Source organism: Delphinapterus leucas, unplaced genomic scaffold, assembly GCF_059928025.1.
Source record: "Delphinapterus leucas isolate spDelLeu-1000000601 "Yukka" unplaced genomic scaffold, BTC_Dleu_Yukka2 spDelLeu_asBTCV2_sq60, whole genome shotgun sequence".
In the NCBI taxonomy this organism is placed as follows: domain Eukaryota; kingdom Metazoa; phylum Chordata; class Mammalia; order Artiodactyla; family Monodontidae; genus Delphinapterus; species Delphinapterus leucas.
The window spans coordinates 1,903,713-1,924,735 of record NW_028322269.1 but is presented as its reverse complement, the minus strand read 5'-3'; positions in this window follow the sequence as shown (position 1 = coordinate 1,924,735).

Here is a 21,023-nt window from a genome sequence, read left to right as displayed (position 1 = left end):
CCCTATGCCTGTTCATCTTGCGCAGAAATTGCAAACTGTGCCAAACAGGAGGTTAAAGGCACTGACTCTCCAAGTGGGGAGAGTGTTAGTAAAGCGTCTGGAATGGTGAACCCGAGTACCAGGGGACGAAAACTGAGATGCATTTGAAAACGTTTCCCAATCACACGGCGGACGATAGTCTGGGATTCCCATGCATGTTTTAGCTGAAGGAAGAATCCCTTAAACCTGGAGAGTTGGGACCCATGGAATGGGTACCATGCAGTATGACTTCAAAGGGTCTGCGTTTGCTCACCGAACCTCACCAATGCTATCAGCCCGAAGTGTCCAGCCTTATGTCTCACCCAGCTCTGGGTGTAGATGTGGTAAATCCAGGTTGCATCACAAGCCCTGAATGAATTATTTAAGAATTGCTCTCTATTTCACTGTCATTGTGTTTTGTTTTTGAAATTTATTTTGATAATGGGATTTATCGGATTTTCACTGCTGCGTTTAGGCCGCTGTACACACGCTTGATTTCCTTATGGAGACATATAAATCCATGGATTTTAAGATTCTTACTTGTCAGGTATCTTGCCAGGCGTTGAATATGGGGTGTTGAGTCCATTTCGTTGAGGAAGGAGTAGGGCTTGTCTATTATATATTTGGCTTATGGAACGGTATCTGTGCTAATTTCAATCTCTGGTTTTATGCAGCACCCCAACTCACCTTTCCCCATAAGCAAGCATAAGTTGGTTTTCGAAATTTGAGACCCTGTTCTGTTTTGTAATTCAGTTCATGTGTATCCAACTTTACATTCCGTGTATTAGTGATATCTTATGATGTTTCTTTTTCTGTGTGACTTATTTCTCGTAGAATCATCGTACCTGAATCCACTCATTATGCCGCTACGGGCCTGATGACGTAGATTTCATTGCTGAGTGATATTCCATTGTACGTGCGTACCACAACTTCTTTATCCATTTTATGCTTTCTGGGATATTTAACTGCTACTGTAGATGAGGTTCTTGTAAACAGAGCCATCCCAAATTTTGGGGTGGCTGTGTGTTTTTGATTTCAATTTCCCTAAGCTATAGGACCATAAGTGGAAGTGCCATAGGCTCTGTTGCTTTGTTTCCTACGTGTTTCAGGAAACACCATACACTTTTCCAGAGTGGCTGTTGGCAATTTAAATCCGCCCATCAGCATAACAAGGCTCCCTGTTCTCCATGACCTGTCCTGCCTTTCTGGATTTTACACTTTTTTCAGATGGCCCTTTTGACCGGGGGGGCAGTGAGACTTCATTGTAGTGCAGATTTCCTTTACACGCTTGCTTGGTTGGCCAAAAAGGGCGTATGCGTTTTTTCCTGAGTATATTCAGGAAAAAACGCATACGCCCTTTTTGGCCAAGTGCATCATTGTCAACATTCTGCCTCTTTTCCTATGCTTTAAGTGCAATTCCAGTCTACCCCCTGAAATCGTTTTCCTGAAATTCTGCCCCGCTTTCAAGTCCTCTTCGAAGACTTACTTCTACACATTTTTGGACGATAGGTGTCATTCATAACTCTGCAGGTTTGTGAATTACAGTGCCCCTGAGCTCCTTTCTTCAACTCGCTTTCTTGTGAGCTGGCCGCATAACCGCAAGATTGCTTCAGGCCCTAATCTGTTTCCAGCAGGGCACGCTGAGCCTTTGGTTAATTCCTCTTCCTGGTGGGAAATGAGCGTTCCATTTGCCCGTGCAGACACCTACAGCTAGTCTCTCATTGCTTCTCCCTATGCCTGTTCATCTTGCACAGAAATTGCCAAGTGTGCCAAACAGGAGGTTAAATGCACTGACTCTCCAAGTGGGGAGAGTGTTAGTAAAGCGTCTGTAATGGTGAACCCGAGTACCAGGGGACGAAAACTGAGATGCATTTGAAAACGTTTCCCAATCACACGGTGGACCACACTATGGGTTTCCCATGCATGTTTTAGCTGAAGGAAGAATCCCTTAAACCTGGAAATGTGGGACGCATGGAATGGGTACCATGCAGTATGACTTCAAAGGGTCTGCGTTTGCTCACCGAACCTCACCAATGCTATCAGCCCGAAGTGTCCAGCCTTATGTCTCACCCAGCTCTGGGTGTAGATGTGGGAAATCCGGGTTGCATCACAAGCCCTGAATGAATTATTTAAGAATTGATCTCTATTTCACTGTCATTGTGTTTTGTTTTTGAAATTTATTTTGATAATGGGATTTATCGGATTTTCACTGCTGCGTTTAGGGCGCTGTACACACGCTTGATTTCCTTATGGAGACATATAAATCCATGGGTTTTAAGATTCTTACTTGTCAGGTATCTTGCCAGGCGTTGAATATGGGGTGTTGAGTCCATTTCGTTGAGCAAGGAGTAGGTCTTGTCTATTATATATTTGGCTTATGGAACGGTATCTGTGCTAATTTCAATCTCTGGTTTTATGCAGCACCCCAACTCACCTTTCCCCATAAGCAAGCATAAGTTGGTTTTCTAAATTTGAGACCCTGTTCTGTTTTGTAATTCAGTTCATGTGTAGCCAAGTTTACATTCCGTGTATTAGTGATATCTTATGATGTTTCTTTTTCTGTGTGACTTATTTCTCGTAGAATCATCGTACCTGAATCCACTCATTATGCCGCTACGGGCCTGATGACGTAGATTTCATTGCTGAGTGATATTCCATTGTACGTGCGTACCACAACTTCTTTATCCATTTTTTGTTTTATCGGATATTTAACTTGTACCGTAGACGAGGTTCTTGTAAACAGACCCACCCAAACTTTGGGGTGGTTTGTGTTTTTGACTTTAATTTCCCTAAGCTATAGGACCATAAGTGGAAGTGCCAAAGGCTGTGTTGCTTTGTTTCCTACATGTTTCAGGAAACCCCATACACTTCTCCAGAGTGGCTGTTGGCAATTTACATTCCACCCATCAGCGTAACAAAGTTCCCTGTTCTCCATGACGTGTCCTGCCTTTCTGGATTTTACACTTTTTTCAGATGGCCCTTTTGACCGGGGGGCAGTGAGACTTCATTGTAGTGTAGATTTCCTTTACACGCTTGCTTGGTTGGCCAAAAAGGGCGTATGCGTTTTTTTCCTGAATATGTTCAGGAAAAAAAGCATACGCCCTTTTTGGCCAAGTGCATCATTGTCGACATTCTGCCTCTTTTCCTATGCTTTAAGTGCAATTCCTGTCTACACCCTGAAATCGTTTTCCTGAAATTTTGCCCCGCGTTCAAGTCCTCTTCGAAGACTTAATTCAGTACATTTTTGGACGATAGCTGTCATTCATAACTCTGCAGGTTTGTGAATTACAGTGCCCCTGAGCTCATTTCTTCAACTCGCTTTCTCGTGAGCTGGCCGCAAAACCGCAGGATTGCTTCAGGCCCTAATCTGTTTCCGGCAGGGCACGCTGAGCCTTTGGTTAATTCCTCTTCCTGGTGGGAAATGAGCGTTCCATTTGTCCGTGCAGACACCTACAGCTAGTCTCTCATTGGTTCTCCCTATTCCTGTTCATCTTGCGCAGAAATTGCAAACTGTGCCAAACAGGAGGTTAAAGGCACTGACTCTCCAAGTGGGGAGAGTGTTAGTAAAGCGTCTGGAGTGGTGAACCCAAGTACCAGGGTTCGAAAACTGAAATGCATTTGAAAACGTTTCCCAATCACACGGTGGACCATACTCTGGGTTTCCCATGCATGTTTTAGCTGAATTAAGAATCTCTTAAACCTGGAGAGTTGGGACCCGTGGAATGGGTACCATGCAGTATGACTTCAAAGGGTCTGCGTTTGCTCACCGAACCTCACCAAAGCTATCAGCCCAAAGTGTCCAGCCTTATGTCTCACCCAGCTCTGGGTGTAGATGTGGTAAATCCAGGTTGCATCACATGCCCTGAATGAATTATTTAAGAATTGATCTCTATTTCACTGTCATGGTGTTTGTTTTTGAAATTTATTGTGATAATGGGATTTATCGGATTTTCACTGCTGCGTTTAGGCCACTGTACACACGCTTGATTTCCTTATGGAGACATATAAATCCATGGGTTTTAAGATTCTTACTTGTCAGGTATCTTCCTAGGCATTGAATATGGGGTGTTGAGTCCATTTCGTTGAGCTAGGAGTAGGTCTTGTCTATTATATATTTGGCTTATGGAACGGTATCTGTGCTAATTTCAATCTCTTGTTTTATGCAGCACTCCAACTCACTTTTCCCCATAAGCAAGCATAAGATGGTTTTCTAAATTTGAGACCATGTTCTGTTTTGTAATTCAGTTCATGTGTAGCCAAGTTTACATTCCGTGTATTAGTGATATCTTATGATGTTTCTTTTTCTGTGTGACTTAGTTCTCGTGGAATCATCGTACCTGAATCCACTCAATATGCCGCTACGGGCCTGACGACGTAGATTTCATTGCTGAGTGATATTCCATTGTACGTGCGTACCACAACTTCTTTATCCATTTTTTGTTTTATCGGATATTTAACTTGTACCGTACACGAGGTTCTTGTAAACAGACCCACCCAAACTTTGGGGTGGTTTGTGTTTTTGACTTTAATTTCCCTAAGCTATAGGACCATAAGTGGAAGTGCCAAAGGCTGTGTTGCTTTGTTTCCTACGTGTTTCAGGAAACCCCATACACTTCTCCAGAGTGGCTGTTGGCAATTTACATTCCGCCCATCAGCGTAACAAAGTTCCCTATTCTCCATGACCTGTCCTGCCTTTCTGGATTTTACACTTTTTTCAGATGGCCCTTTTGACCGGGGGGCTGTGAGACTTCATTGTAGTGCAGATTTCCTTTACACTCTTGCTTGATTGGCCAAAAAGGGCGTATGCGTTTTTTCCTGAATATATTCAGGAAAAAACGTATACGCCCTTTTTGGCCAAGTGCATCATTGTCGACATTCTGCCTCTGTTCCTATGCTTTAAGTGCAATTCCAGTCTACCCCCTGAAATCGTTTTCCTGAAATTCTGCTCCGCTTTCAAGTCCTCTTCGAAGACTTACTTCAATACATTTTTGGACGATAGCTGTCATTCATAACTCTGCAGGTTTGTGAATTACAGTGCCCCTGAACTCCTTTCTTCAACTCGCTTTCTCGTGAGCTGGCTGCAGAACCGCAGGATTGCTTCAGGCCCTAATCTGTTTCCGGCAGGACATGCTGAGCCTTTGTTTAATTCCTCTTCCTGGTGGGAAATGAGCGTTCCATTTGCCCGTGCAGACACCTACAGCTAGTCTCTCATTGGTTCTCCCTATTCCTGTTCATCTTGCGCAGAAATTGCAAACTGTGCCATACAGGAGGTTAAAGGCACTGACTCTCCAAGTGGGGAGAGTGTTAGTAAAGCGTCTGGAATGTTGAACCCGTGTAAAAGGGGACGAAACCTGAGATGCATTGGAAAACGTTTCTCGGTCACATGGTGCAGCATACTGTGGGTTTCAAAGGCATGTTTTAGCTGAAGGAAGAATCCCTTATACCTGGAGAGTTGAGACCCATGGAATGGGTACTTCAAGGGGTCTGCATTTGCTCACCGAACCTCACCAGTGCTATCAGCCTGGTGTCCAGCCTTATGTCTCACTCATCTCTAGGTGTAGATATGGTAAATCCAGGTTGCATCACAGGCCCTGAATGAATTATTTAAGAATTGCTCTCTATTTCATTGTCATTGTGTTTTGTTTCTGTAATTTATTTTGATAATGGGATTTATCGTATTTTCACTGCTGTGTTCATGCCGCTGTACACACGCTTGATTGGCTTTCGGAGACATATAAACCCATAGGTTTGAAGATTCTTACTAGTCAGGTATATTCCTAGGCGTTGAATATGTGGTGTTGAGTCCATTTTGTTGAGCAAGCAGTAGGTCTTGACTATTACATATTTGTCTTATGGAACAGTATCTGTGCTAATTTCAATCTCTGGTTTTTTGCAGCACCCCAACTCACCTTTATCCTTAAGCAAGAATAAGTTGGTTTTCTAAATATGAGACCCTGTTCTGTTTTGTAATTCAGTTCATGTGTAGCCAAGTTTACATTCCATGTATTAGTGATATAGTATGTCTTTTACTTTTTGAATTCTGTGACTTTGTATGATCATATGTAACTCCTCTGGAGTTGTTACAAGTGGCCATATTGCATTGATTTCCAGGCTGAGTCATATTCCACTCTACATGAGCACCACATCTGTATCCATTTTTTCCCTCCAGAGACATTTAAGTTATATCCTATTCGAGGATCTTTTAAACAGTGAGGCGGTATACATTGGGGTGCCTGTGTCCTCTCGATTTTTGTTTTTCCCAAGATATACGTCCATGAGTGCAAGTGCCCTGTGCTCTGTAGCTCATTTTTTAGATGCTTTAGTAAACACAATACACTTCTCCAGAGTGACCATTGGTAATATACATTTCCAGTATAAGCCTCACAGGGCTCCCTTTTCTCCTTGCCCTGTCCTGCATTTCCGGTGTTTACACTTTATGAGGACGGCTCTTCTGACTGATGCGAAGTGACATGTTTTGTAGTATTGATTTCCAGTGCCCACCTGTTTGGTTGGCTAAAAACGTGTATGCTCTTTTCTTGAATATATACAGAAAAAGACGCATACACCCTTTTTGGCCAACTGCAATGTTGGCAATGTTCAGCCCCTTTTCTTGTGCTTAATGGCGAGTCCTTTCTACCTCTTCCAATCCCTTTCCTGCCATTCTCCGTTGCTTACAAGTCCTTTTCTCTGACTTTCCTCAGGACATTTTTCAGTGATAGATATTTTCAACTCTGCAGTTTCGTGAATTTTAGTGCCACTGAGCTCCATTTTTCAACTTGTGTTTATGGGAACTGGCCACAAAGCAGCGGGATTTCCTCAAGCCCTATTCTGTTTCCATGGGCAGCCCTAGCCTTTGGTCAATTCGTCTTCCTGATTGGAAATTAGAGTGACATGTGCCTGTCCGAACCCCTAGGACTTGTCTCTCATTGTTCCTCCTCCTTCTGCTTCATCCTCTGGACAAATTCCAAACTGTATGCAACAGGATGTTGACAGTGCTGACATCTCCAAGTGGGGAGACTGTTAGTAAAGACGCTGGAGGGGTGAACCCGAGCACCAGGAGATGAGGAGATGAGATGCCTTTTCCAAACTCTTCCCGATCAGACGGTATACCATCCTCTGGGTGTGACAGGCATGCTTTAGCTGTAGGAAGGGTCCCATTCATGTGAGGAGAACACCAGGGCTTTTTCAAAATCAGTGTCTCTCCGCAACCCAAACTGGCGAATTTTTTAAGCTACGGCTACACATATGTTCATTAAGGGCCTTGGGAAGTAGGCAGAGTCCAAACTTTAGATGATTGAAGTCTTCAGGGTCAGAAGCACTCACCACCGGCTTCCCTTAGGTTCCATTTTAACTGTCATTAATAGATGATGTCAATAAAAATATCTATTCTTTTTCAGATTATTTCCCCTTATAGGTTATTGCAAAATATTGAGTGTAGTTCCCTGTGCTATACAGCAGTTCCTTGTTGATGATCGATTTTATACATAGCAGTGTGTATGTGTTAATCCCAAACTGTTAATTTATCCCTCCTCTCACCTTTCCCCTTTGGCAATAATAAATTATAAGACTTTATACTTCTCAGAAATGGGGGAGCTGAAAGAGAGGTATCATTTTCAATGGAAAAGCATTTAAAACAAGATTGAAGCTTTAACCAAGATTATTAGATGTACATCCTTGGAAAGAAATCACTTCGTTTCTCTAATATTGACCTGACAAATAAGACAAACCTTTTCACTGAACTTGCTTATAATAAAGTGATGGAAATATCAAATGGAAGTGTTAGAAACATCTTATTTTACCCGAGCCTTATACACTGTTCTATGTTAATTACAGTTTGGCTCACACATCTGTTCATTGAAGTTACAATGTTCTCAATTTCTGTTACTGATCCTCCAGAGTGGACCCCAACAAGTGTCCCCCTGCCCAGTGTCATTGGAGCCAACAGATCGAGACTGAGTTTGGTTCAGAAGCAAAGGAAACTTTATATTTTGATCAGAGAGTGGAGAGGTGAGAGCATGTGCTACCCTGTGGGCTGTGGGCTGGGCTGCTGTGTAGATATCCTGTCAGAGTTGGCTGCAGCTCAGGCTCTATATCACGGAGTGTGCACTGTGCCCCAGGAGCTGAGGTGTCGACCCAGACATTCTGCACTAGGAACTCTGGTCTGAAGTGCTGGGTGTGGAACCTCTGTATGCGGGACCCTAGGAGCATGTGAAATTAGACAAAGCACAAAGGATAAAAAAGGTTAGACTTTATTTTATTGCCCAGATTCTATTTTTATCTCCCAGGGATTTTTAAGGGGCTTTGCCTGGGACAAAACCCTCTTCTGCCTTTTGTCCCCTTCCTCATTCTTGGAGTGCTGAGGGTGCAGACCCTTCTTCTGTAACTGCTGAGTGCTGAGTTAGGAGCCCTCATACCCGTGGGCGAGGGTCAGAACTTCTCCCCAGCAGCCTCCAGGTGACGTTGATTGTCCCCAGGCCTCCTGCCTCCCTGCTCGTCTGCCTGAGCACCAGTATTGGAAGTGTTATAGATTCTAATGACCTTTAAGGGTCCAGGAAGGAGATGTGCAGTGACGCTGTGAGGTCCAGTTTCACCCCGCCCCACATTTGTTCGGCCACCTTAGGCTGACCGTTTCTGCCAGCCTAGATGCTCTGACCAGTAGTCTGCGCTTTCTTCAATTAGGCCGCTGAATTAACGTAAAAACAGCACCAGGTGTCAGGACCCTGTCCGCTCAACTCCCAGACAGTCCAGGGTCACTGGTGATGAAGGACCATGATGGCCACTGAGTCAACAGCCTTTTGAAGTAAACAGGAGTCCAGCCGGTCTTATTGGCCACCATTATCACAGTGTCTGTAGGCTTTTCTATGGTGACAGCGTGATATACGGTTCCCCCGCCAAGATTATTAGGTCCGCTCTGGGTGCAGTAAGTCCTGCAAGCAGTAGTCTACTCTTTTGGGACACACTCTTGTTGTTTTATGAGAGAAACTCCAGGTCAAGTGATGGTCACATGAGTCGTCATGGTGCCCCGTTGCCCCCGGTTATCTCTCTGGAGGTTGGAGTTGGAGGGCCTCCTCACTCGAGGTCAGTGTGCCCACGGAGCAAACCCTGCAACTTCAGGGCATGGTTGGGGGTTAGGATCACCACGTGGGGTCCTTTTCCCTTAGGAGGGAGGTGGCCTTTTGGGCTGCTGATTTCCAGGTTTTTAGATACCGCCAGTATCTTGGCCAGATGTGGCAGTGGGCCAAGCCCCTTGGTGAGTGTAGTTTATCCTACCTGGATGGCATTCTTGCATTGTTCCATTTCAAGTGGTCCCAGGTTTTGCACTAATACTCCAATGGCGATTCACTTTTCACCAGGAATGTAAAGATCAAAGGGTTTAGCTAAATTAGGGAGTTCCAGGGCAAGGGTCTGAATTGACTGCTCTTTCCATTCTTGAAAGGCCACTTCTGGATTCTATTCAAAAGGATCATCATCTTTTCCTTTCAGTGTTTCATATAGAGGCCCAGCTAGTAGACTGTAGTTAGGGATCCAGAAGCAGCAAACCCTGGCCTCCCCAGGAACCCCTAAGCTGTCTTCTAGTTTTAGATATGGGTAAGACTGTAAATTGTTTCTTCCCTTTCCTGGGATGGGCTTCTCCGACCTTCTGTGAGAATGAAGCCCAGGCAGGTCACCGTAGTCTGTGATATTTGAGCTTTTTCTTGGACAACCTGTATCCTTTATTGGCTTGGTAGTTCAGAGGTCTCCTTAGTAGGGCTGGCAATCAGAATGTCATCTGCAAATTGAAGGAGTGTTTCCTTTTCCAGAGGTAGAACTTTTAGGTCTTTAGCTGAGCTTTCCCCAAAGATGGTGTGGGAATTTTTGAACCCTTGGGGCAAGACGGCCCAGAAGTATTGATTTAGTTGTATGTTGAGTCCTGCCACTCACAAGCCAAAATTTCTTGTGACTCTGGGACTAATAGAATACAAAAGAAGGCATCATTGAAGACTAATACAGAATACCATGTCCTGGTGGTTGGTAGAATGACCAGCAGGGTGTAGAATTTAGGAACTACTGGAGGTATATCCTCGGTGGCTTCACTGACTGTCCTGACATCATTTACCAGGACTCCAGCAGCCCGTGGGGCTCTCGAGGTCAGGCCAATCCCAGGATATGGAGATCACCTGCGCAGGTACCCTACCCGAACCCCATACCACGGGGTTCTCGTGGTCAGGCCCCTCCCAGGATATGGGGTTCCCTTGGCAGGTTCCCCTGCAGCTCATGGGGCTCTCGTGGTCAGGCCCCTCCCAGGATACAGAGCTACCCATGCAGGTACCATGGCAGGGCTGGGAACACAGGAACCGTGCATATCGCCCTCATTGCAGAGCACTCCCAGCTCACCTGTCACTCAGATCTGACACAGAGCACCTCAGAGCAGGACTTGAACTAACAAACAGCAGCTTCAACAGGTCTGTGACCCTGGGCATCACTCTGTGTGGCCTCCCTCCACCTGGCCTTTCAGAGACTTCCACTGTACCCGGGGCACCAGGCCTCTGTCTCCACCCACCAGCCACTCCTCCTCTCCCTGACTCCTGGGTTCCTCTCATTAGGAGAGGGTTTTCTTGAAGTTGTCTCCCACTCATGGGCCAGATAATATAATTAGAAAACAAGCCAGAGCTGCAGCCCCTTGTCTATCCTGACTCTCAGGAGCCCACACCTGTTCCTTGGACCTGGCCGATTCAGCAAGTTCCAGTTTCTGCAACTGTGAGCCCCTGAGGGGTGATTATTGGCTGGCCTGGGAAGCCCGACCATGCCGGCCAGACCTCCCCAGGTGTGCCTGGGTTCAGATCAATATAAACACCGCTCCAGGCAGCAAGAGCCCCTGCAGCTGTGCCTGACGCCATTTTCTCTGCCCTGTCAGCAGTCTTGGGGCTGGACTGGTGGGAGGGAGTGAGAGGCCACGGCTTTGTGGGTGGCCCAGTGTGAGTGGGGCTCTGCTGGACTTTCTGCAGCAGTTGCCAAGATGCCACCTGCTAAAGAAGAGGATGTGTCACCCATACCTGCCGCTGGAATTTCTCCCTGGGCAGAGGTGAGTGAGGAAGAAAGCAGTGGGGGCCGGGACAGCAGGGGTATCTCAGGCAGGGAAATGGAAAGCTTCCAGAAGAGTACCCAGGGCCAGGACCATCCTGGCTGGCCTGCAGGCACCAAGTCGGCTGGCATGCTGTCACTCATGTGGCTCCATGGCCCTTCCTCTAGGCTTTCAAGTCCTTGTACATATTCAGGTGTTTTACCTGGGAAGGGTGGGAACATTTCAGCAGCAGCTGGCCTGGGGCTCAGCCCACGTTTACTCACAGATGCCTCGGCACTGTCCCCCAGCTTTGCAATGAGGAAGCTTGTTGCGTGGGGCCTGCTGGCTGAATGGGAGATGATTCCCCACCACTGACCAACTTCAGAATTGTTTACAACTGGAGCAAGTGCCCTGATACGGTTTTCCTCTGTGTAGCTGGTGGGTTCTGTTTTTTTTTCTTTTTTGGTTCAAGGTAGATTTTATTCCTCTTTTTTGTATTTACAGATATAAGCATGGAAATAATTTATTCATATAAATACATGTATGTGAAGGGAAGAATATTTTTTCTGTTTTACTTTTTGTAATTTGAATTTTATTTTATTTTTTTATACAGCAGGTTCTTTTTGGTTATCTATTTTATACATATAAATGTATACATGCCAATCCCAATCTCTCAACTCCTCCCACCACCACCCCCCAACAGCTTTCCCCCCTTGGTGTCCATACGTTTGTTGTCTACGTCTGTTGCTCTATTTCTGCCTTGAAAAACGGTTCATCTGTACAATTTTTCTAGGTTCCACATATATGCATTAATAGACAAGATTTGTTTTTCTCTTTCTGACTTACTTCACTCTGTATGACAGTCTCTAGATCCATCAACGTCTCTACAAATGACCCAATTTCATTCCTTTTTATGGCTTAGTAATATTCCATTTCATATATGTACCACATCTTTATGCATTCGTCTGTCTGTGGGCATTTAGGTTGCTTCCATTACCTGGATATTGTAAATAGTGATGCAATGAACATTGCAGTGAATGTCTCTTTTTGATTTATGGTTTTGTCTGGGTATATGCCCAGTAGTGGGATTGCTGTATCATATGGTAATTCTATTCTTAGTTTTATAAGAAACTCCATAATGTTCTCCACAGTGACTGTATCTATTTACATTCCCAACAATAGCGGAAGAGGGTTCCTTATCTCCACACCCTTTCCAGCATTTGTTGTTTGTAGATTTTCTGATGATGCCCATTCTAACAGGTGTGAGGTGATACACCATGGATGAGTCTATTTCGTTGAGCAAAGAGTAGGTCTTGTCTATTACATATTTGGCTTATGGAACGGTATGTGTGCTAATTTCAATCTCTGGTTTTATACAGCACCCCAACTCAACTTTCCCCTTAAGCAAGCATAAGTTTTTATCTAAATGTGAGACTCTGTTCGGTTTTGGAATTCAGTTTATGTGTAGCCAAGTTTACACTCTCTCTATTAGTGATATCTTATGATAATTATCTTTCTCTGTGTGACCTATTTCTCTTAGAATCATCATACTTAAATCCACTCAATTTGCTGCTACAGGCCTGATGACATTGATTTCATTGCTGAGTGATATTCCGTTGTACGTAAGTAGCACAACTCCTTTATCCATTTTTTTCTTTCTGGGATATTTAATTTGTACTGGACTCAAGGTTCTTGTAAACACAGCAGCCCTAAATTTTGTGTTGGCTGTGTCTTGTTGATTTTAATTTTCCTAAGCTATAGGGCCAAAAGTGGAAGTGCCCTAGGGTTTGTAGCTTTGTTTTTCAGATGTTTCAGGATACACCATAAACATCTCCAGAGTGTCTGTTGGCAATTTACATCCCGCCCATCAGCATAACAAGGCTCCCTGTTCTCCATGGCCTGTCCTGTGTTTCTGGTTTTTACACTTTTTTCAGATGGCCCTTTTGACGAATGGGAAATGAAACTTCATTGTAGTGCGGATTTCCATTTCTCAAGTGCTTGGTTGGCCAAAAAGGGCATATGTGTTTTTTCCTGAATATATTCAGGAAAAAATGTTTTCGCACTTTTGTCCAAGTGCATCACTGTCAAAGATCTGCCGCTTTTCACATGCTTTAAATGCAATTCCAATCTACCTCCTGAAATATGATTCCTGCAATTCTGCCTCGTTTTGAAATCCTCTTTGCAGACTTACTTCCATATATTTTTGCCAATAGCTGTCATTTATAACTCTGCAGGTTTGTGAATTACAGTGCCCGTGATTTCCTTTCTTAACACGTTTCCTTGAAAACTGGCCACCGAACCGCAGGTTTGCTTCAGGCCATAATCAGGGTCCGGCACGGCACTCTGAGACTTTGGTTCATTCCACTTCCTGGTGGGAAATTAGAGTTAAATGTGCCCCTCCAGACACCTGCCTCACTCCTAGCCCCTTGGTGATGTGTGTCCTCTGGTTTGAGGCCACATGTGCTGGGTTCCTCACCTTTGGCTGATGTGGCCCCACTGGTGTGAGGACACTCCTGCCTGGTTCCCATCCCCTTGGTGATGTGGGCCCTCTGGTGAGAGTCTGATCCTGGTTGGGTTCCTCACACTTCTGTGAGGTGGGCCCTCTTCTCTGAGGTCACTCCTGCCTGGCTGGCACACCCCGCCTTGGCGACGTCGGCCCTCTGGTGGGATTTGGTGCCTGCTGGGTGTCTCCTCCCCTCGGTAATGAGGGCCCTCTGGCGTCAGGCCCTAACTCCTGGGCTCCCAATATTTTCTGATATGCGCCCTGTGGTTCGAGTACACTCCTGCCAGGTTCCCAACCCCATGGAAATGTGGGCCTTCTGCTCTGAGGTCCCAACCGTGGGTTGCTCAGTTTCATGATGAGGGCCCTCTGCTGTGAGTTCTCTCTGGCCTGGATCCCATAAGCTCGCTGCTCCTGGCCACCTGCTGGGAGGTTACAACTGCGGGATTCCTCACCTTTTTTCTTCTATGGGCCCTCTGTTTTGAGACTCCTCCGGCCTGCCTCACTCCCAGCCCCTTGGTGATGTGTGTCCTCTGGTTTGAGGCCACGTATGCTGGGTCCCTCGCCTTTCGATGATGTGGCCCCACAGGTGTGAGGACACTCCTGCCTGGTTCCTATCCCCTTGATGATGTGGGCCCTCTGGTGAGAGTCTGATCCTGGCTGGGTTCCTCACCCTTCTGTGAGGGGGGCCCTCTGCTGTGAGGTCACTCCTGCCTGGCTGGCACACCCCACCTGAGTAACATCGGCCCTCTTGTGGCAGTTGGAGCCTGCTGGGAACCTCCCCTCGGTGATGGGGGCCCTCTTGCGTCAGGCCCTAACTGCTGGGTACCCACATTTTCTGATACGTGCTAAGTGGTGCGAGGACACTCCTGCGAGGTTCCCATCCCCATGGGCATGCGGGCCTTCTGCTCTAAGGTCCCAACACCTGTGTTGTTCACCGTTTCATGATGTTGGCTCTCTGGTGTTAGTTCACTCAGGCCTAGATCCCATAGACTCTGTGCTCTGAGCGGCCTGCTGGGAGGTTCCTACTGCTGGATTCCTTACCTTTTTTTATTCTTTTGGTCCTGTGTTTTCATGCTCCTACTTCCTGACTCACTCCCAGCCCATTTGTGATGTAGGTCCTCTGTTTTAAGGCCACATGTACCAGTTTCCTCACCTTTATTGATGTGGCCCCACTGGTATGAGAACACTCCTGCCTGGTTCCCATCCCCTTGTTGATGGGGGCCCTCTGGTGAGAGTCTGATCCTGTCTGGATTCCTCACACTTCTGGGAGGTGGGCCCTCTGCTGTGAGGTCACTCCTGCCTGGCTGGCACACGTCACGTTGGCGATGTGGGCCCTCAGTTGGGAGTTGGTGCCTGCTGGGAGTCTCCTCCCCTCGGTAATGAGGGCCCTCTGGCGTCAGGCCCTAACTCATGGGCTCCCAAAATTTTCTGATGTGCGCCCTGTCGTGCGAGTACACTCCAGCCAGGGTCCCATCCCCATGGGGATGTGGGCTTTCTGCTCTGAGGTCCCAACGCCTGGGTTGCTCACAGTGTCAGAATGTGGGCCCTCTGCTGTGAGTTCACTCCGGCATGGATCCCGTAGCCTCGGTGCTCTGGGCCACCTGCTTGGAGCTTCCATCTGCGGGGTTCCTCACCTTTTTTATTCTATGGGCGCTCTGTTGTGAGTCTCCTCCTGCATGCCTCACTCCCAGCCCTTTCGTGATGTGTGTCCGCTTGTTTGAGGCCACATGTGCTGTGTTCCTCACCTTTCGCTGATGTGGCCCCACTGGTGTGAGGACACTCCTGCCTGGTTTCCATCCCCTTGGTGATGTGGGCGCACTGGTTAGAGTCTGATCCTGTTTGGGCTCCTCACACTTCTGTGAGGTGGGCCCTCTGCTGTGAGGTAACTCCTGCCTGGCTTGCTCCCATTGCCTTGGTGACGTCGGCCCTCTGGTGGCATTTGGAGCCTGCTGGTAGCCTCCTCTCCTCCGTGATGAGGGCCCTCTGGCGTCAGGCCATAACTGCTGGGTTCCCACATTTTCTGATACGTGCTAAGTTGTGCGTGGACACTCCTGCGAGGTTCCCATCCCCATGGGGATGTGGGCCTTCTGCTCTGAGGTCCCAACGCCTGGGTTGCTCACAGTTTCATGATGTGGGCCCTCTGCTGTGAGTTCACCTTGGCCTGGATCACATAGACTCGGTGCTCTGGGCCGCCTGCTGGGAGGTTCCCACTGCAGGATTCCTCAGCTTTTTTATTCTATTGGCCCTGTGTTGTGAGGCTACTCTTGCCTGCCTCACTCCGAGCCCCTTGGAGATCTGGATCCTCTGGTTTAGGCCACATGTGCTGGGTTCCTCACCTTTCTATGATGTGGCCACCCTGGTGTAAAGACAGTCCTGCCTGGTTCTGATGCCCTTGGTGATGTGGGCCCTCTGGTGAGAGTCTTACCCTGGCTGGGTTCCTCACCATTCTGTGAGGTAGGCCCTCAGCTGTGAGGTCACTCCTGCCTGGCTGTTGCACGTCACCTTGGCGACATGGGCCCTCAGTTGGGAGTTGGTGCCTGCTTGGGGTCTCCTCCCCTTGGTAATGAGGGCTCTCTGGCGTCACGCCCTAACTTCTGGGCTCCCAAAATTCTCTGATGTGCGCCCTGTGGTGCGAGTACACTTCTGCCAGGTTCCCAACCACATGGGAATGTGGGCCTTCTGCTCTAAGGTCCCAACGGCTGGGTTGCTCACAGTTTCAGGATGAGGGCCCTCTGTTTTGAGTTCAGTCAGGCCTGGATCCCATAGCCTCGCTGCTCCTGGCCACCTGCTGGGAGGTTCCAACTGCGGGATTCCTCACCTTTTTTACGCTATGGGCCCTCTGTTTGGAGGCTCCTCCTGCCTGCCTCACTCCCAGCCCCTTGGTGATGTGTGTCCTCTGGTTTGAGGCCACGTGTGCTGGGTCCGTCACATTTCGGTGATGTGGCCCCACTGGTGTGAGGACACTCCTGCCTGGTTTCCATTCCCTTGGTGATGTGGGCCCTCTGGTGAGTGTCTGATCCTCTTTGGGTTCCTCACACTTTTGTGTGGTTGGCCCTCTGCTGTGAGGTCACTCCTGCCTGGCTGGCACACCCCGCATTGGCGACATCGGCCTTCTGGTAGCAGTTGGAGCTTGCTGGGAGCCTCCTCTCCTCAGTGATGAGGGCCCTCTGGCGTCCGGCCCTAACTGCTGGGCTCCCCACATTTTCTGATGTGTGCCCACTGGTGCGATGACACTCCTGCTTGGTTCCCTTCCCCATGGGGATGTGGGCCTTGTGCTCTGAGGTTACAACGGCTGGGTTGCTTACAGTATCACGATGAGGGCCCTCTGTTGTGAGTTCATCACTGCCTGGATCCCATAGCCTCGGTGCTCTGGGCCGCCTGCTGGGATGTTCCAACTGCTGGATTCCTCACCTTTTTTATACAATGGGCCATGTGTTTTGAGGTTAATCCTGCCTGCCTCGCTCCGAGACCCATGGTGATGTGGGTCCTCTGGTTTGAGGCCACATGTGCTGGGTACCTCAACTTTCGATGATGTGGCCCCACGGGTGTGAGGACACTCCTGCCTGGTTCCCAGCCCCTTGCTTATGTGGGCACCCTGGTGAGAGTCTGATCCTGACTGGGTTCCTTACCCTTCTGTGAGGTGGGCCCTCTGATGTGAGGTCACTCTTGCCTGGATGGCTCAGGTCGCCTTGGCGACGTAGGCCCTCTGTTGGCCACTGAAGCATGCTGGGAGCCTCCTACCCTCTTTAATAAGGGCCCTGGAAGAAACGCATATGCCCTTTTTGAGCAAGTGCATCATTGTCGAGGTTCTGCCTCTTCTCCTATACTTTCAGAGGACTTCCCGTCTACCTCCTGAAATCGTATTCCTGGAATTCTGCCCCGCGTTCAAGTCCTCTTTGCAGCCTTACTTCAATATATTTTTGGACGATAGCTGTCATTTATAACTCTGCAGGTTTGTGAATTACAGTGCCCCTGAGCTCCTTTCTTCAACTCGCTTTCTTGGGAGCTGGCCGCAAAACCGCAGGATTGCTTCAGGCCCTAATCTGGTTCCGGCACGGCATGCTGAGCCTTTGGCTAATTCCTCTTCCTGGTGGGAAATGAGTGTTAAATTTGTTCGTGCAGACACCTACAGCTAATCTCTCATTGGTTCTCCCTATTCCTGTTCATCTTGCGCAGAAATTCCAAACTGTGCCAAACAGGAGGTTAAAGGCACTGACTCTCCAAGTGGGGAGAGTGTTAGTAAAGCGTCTGGAATGGTAAAACCGAGTACGAGGGGACGAAAACTGAGATGCATTTAAAAAGGTTTCCCGGTCATACGGTGGACCATATTCTGGGTTGCCCATGCATGTTTTAGCTGAAGGAAGAATCCCTTAAACCTGGAGAGTTGGGACCCATGGAATGGGTACCATGCAGTATGACTTCAAAGGGTCTGCGTTTGCTCACCGAACCTCACCAATGCTATCAGCCCGAAGTGTCCAGCCTTATGTCTCATCCAGCTCTGGGTGTAGATGTGGTAAATCCAGGTTGCATCACAAGCCCTGAATGAATTATTTAAGAATTGCTCTCTATTTCACTGTCATTGTGTTTTGTTTTTGAAATTCATTTTGATAATGGGATTTATCGGATTTTCACTGCTGCTTTTAGGCCACTGTACACACGCTTGATTTCCTTATGGAGACATATAAATCCATGGGTTTTAAGATTCTTACTTGTCAGGTATCTTGCCAGGCGTTGAATATGGGGTGTTGAGTCCATTTCGTTGAGCAAGGAGTAGGGCTTGTCTATTATATATTTGGCTTATGGAACGGTATCTGTGCTAATTTCAATCTCTGGTTTTATGCAGCACCCCAACTCACCTTTCCCCATAAGCAAGCATAAGTTGGTTTTCTAAATTTGAGACCCTGTTCTGTTTTGTAATTCAGTTTATGTGTAGCCAAGTTTACATTCCGTGTATTACTGATATATTATGATGTTTCTTTTTCTGTGTGACTTATTTCTCGTAGAATCATCGTACCTGAATCCACTCATTATGCTGCTATGGGCCTGAAGACGTAGATTTCATTGCTGAGTGATATTCCATTGTACGTGCGTACCAATACTTCTTTATCCATTTCTTACTTTCTCGGATATTTAACTTGTACCGTAGACAAGGTTCTTGTAAACAGAGCCATCCCAAACTTTGGGGTGGCTGTGTGTTTTTGATTTTAATTTCCCTAAGCTATAGGACCATAAGTGGAAGTGACATAGGCTGTGTTGCTTTGTTTCCTACGTGTTTCAGGATACACCATACATTTCTCCAGAGTGGCTGTTGGCAGTTTACATCCCGCCCATCAGCATAACAAGGCTCCCTGTTCTCCATGACCTGTCCTGTCTTTCTGGAGTTTACACTTTTTTCAGATGGCCCTTTTGACCGGGGGGCAGTGAGACTTCATTGTAGTGCAGATTTCCTTTACACGCTTGCTTGGTTGGCCAAAAAGGGCGTATGCGTTTTTTCCTGAATATATTCAGGAAAAAACGCATACGCCCTTTTTGGCCAAGTGCATCATTGTTGACATTCTGCCTCTTTTCCTACGCTTTAAGTGCAATTCCAGTCTGCCCCCTGAAATCGTTTTCCTGCAATTCTGCCCCGCTTTCAAGTCCTCTTTGAAGACTTACTTCAGTACATTTTTGGACGCTAGCTGTCATTCATAACTCTGCAGGTTTGTGAATTACAGTGCCCCTGAGCTCCTTTCTTCAACTCGTTTTCTTGTGAGCTGGCCGCAAAGCCGCAGGATTGCTTCAGGCACTAATATGTTTCCGGCCGGGCACGCTGAGCCTTTGGTTAATTCCTCTTCCTGGTGGGAAATGATCGTTCAATTTGCCCGTGCAGACACCAACAGCTAGTCTCTCATTGATTCTCCCTATGCCTGTTCATCTTGCGCAGAAATTGCAAACTGTGCCAAACAGGAGGTTAAAGGCACTGACTCTCCAAGTGGGGAGAGTGTTAGTAAAGCGTCTGGAATGGTGAACCCGAGTACCAGGGGACGAAAACTGAGATGCATATGAAAACGTTTCCCAATCACACGGCGGACGATAGTCTGGGATTCCCATGCATGTTTTAGCTGAAGGAAGAATCCCTTAAACCTGGAGAGTTGGGACCCATGGAATGGGTACCATGCAGTATGACTTCAAAGGGTCTGCGTTTGCTCACCGAACCTCACCAATGCTATCAGCCCGAAGTGTCCAGCCTTATGTCTCACCCAGCTCTGGGTGTAGATGTGGTAAATCCAGGTTGCATCACAAGCCCTGAATGAATTATTTAAGAATTGCTCTCTATTTCACTGTCATTGTGTTTTGTTTTTGAAATTTATTTTGATAATGGGATTTATCGGATTTTCACTGCTGCGTTTAGGCCGCTGTACACACGCTTGATTTCCTTATGGAGACATATAAATCCATGGATTTTAAGATTCTTACTTGTCAGGTATCTTGCCAGGCGTTGAATATGGGGTGTTGAGTCCATTTCGTTGAGGAAGGAGTAGGGCTTGTCTATTATATATTTGGCTTATGGAACGGTATCTGTGCTAATTTCAATCTCTGGTTTTATGCAGCACCCCAACTCACCTTTCCCCATAAGCAAGCATAAGTTGGTTTTCGAAATTTGAGACCCTGTTCTGTTTTGTAATTCAGTTCATGTGTATCCAACTTTACATTCCGTGTATTAGTGATATCTTATGATGTTTCTTTTTCTGTGTGACTTATTTCTCGTAGAATCATCGTACCTGAATCCACTCATTATGCCGCTACGGGCCTGATGACGTAGATTTCATTGCTGAGTGATATTCCATTGTACGTGCGTACCACAACTTCTTTATCCATTTTATGCTTTCTGGGATATTTAACTGCTACTGTAGATGAGGTTCTTGTAAACAGAGCCATCCCAAATTTTGGGGTGGCTGTGTGTTTTTGATTTCAATTTCCCTAAGCTATAGGACCATAAGTGGAAGTGCCATAGGCTCTGTTGCTTTGTTTCCTACGTGTTTCAGGAAACACCATACACTTTTCCAGAGTGGCTGTTGGCAATTTAAATCCGCCCATCAGCATAACAAGGCTCCCTGTTCTCCATGACCTGTCCTGCCTTTCTGGATTTTACACTTTTTTCAGATGGCCCTTTTGACCGGGGGGGCAGTGAGACTTCATTGTAGTGCAGATTTCCTTTACACGCTTGCTTGGTTGGCCAAAAAGGGCGTATGCGTTTTTTCCTGAGTATATTCAGGAAAAAACGCATACGCCCTTTTTGGCCAAGTGCATCATTGTCAACATTCTGCCTCTTTTCCTATGCTTTAAGTGCAATTCCAGTCTACCCCCTGAAATCGTTTTCCTGAAATTCTGCCCCGCTTTCAAGTCCTCTTCGAAGACTTACTTCTATACATTTTTGGACGATAGGTGTCATTCATAACTCTGCAGGTTTGTGAATTACAG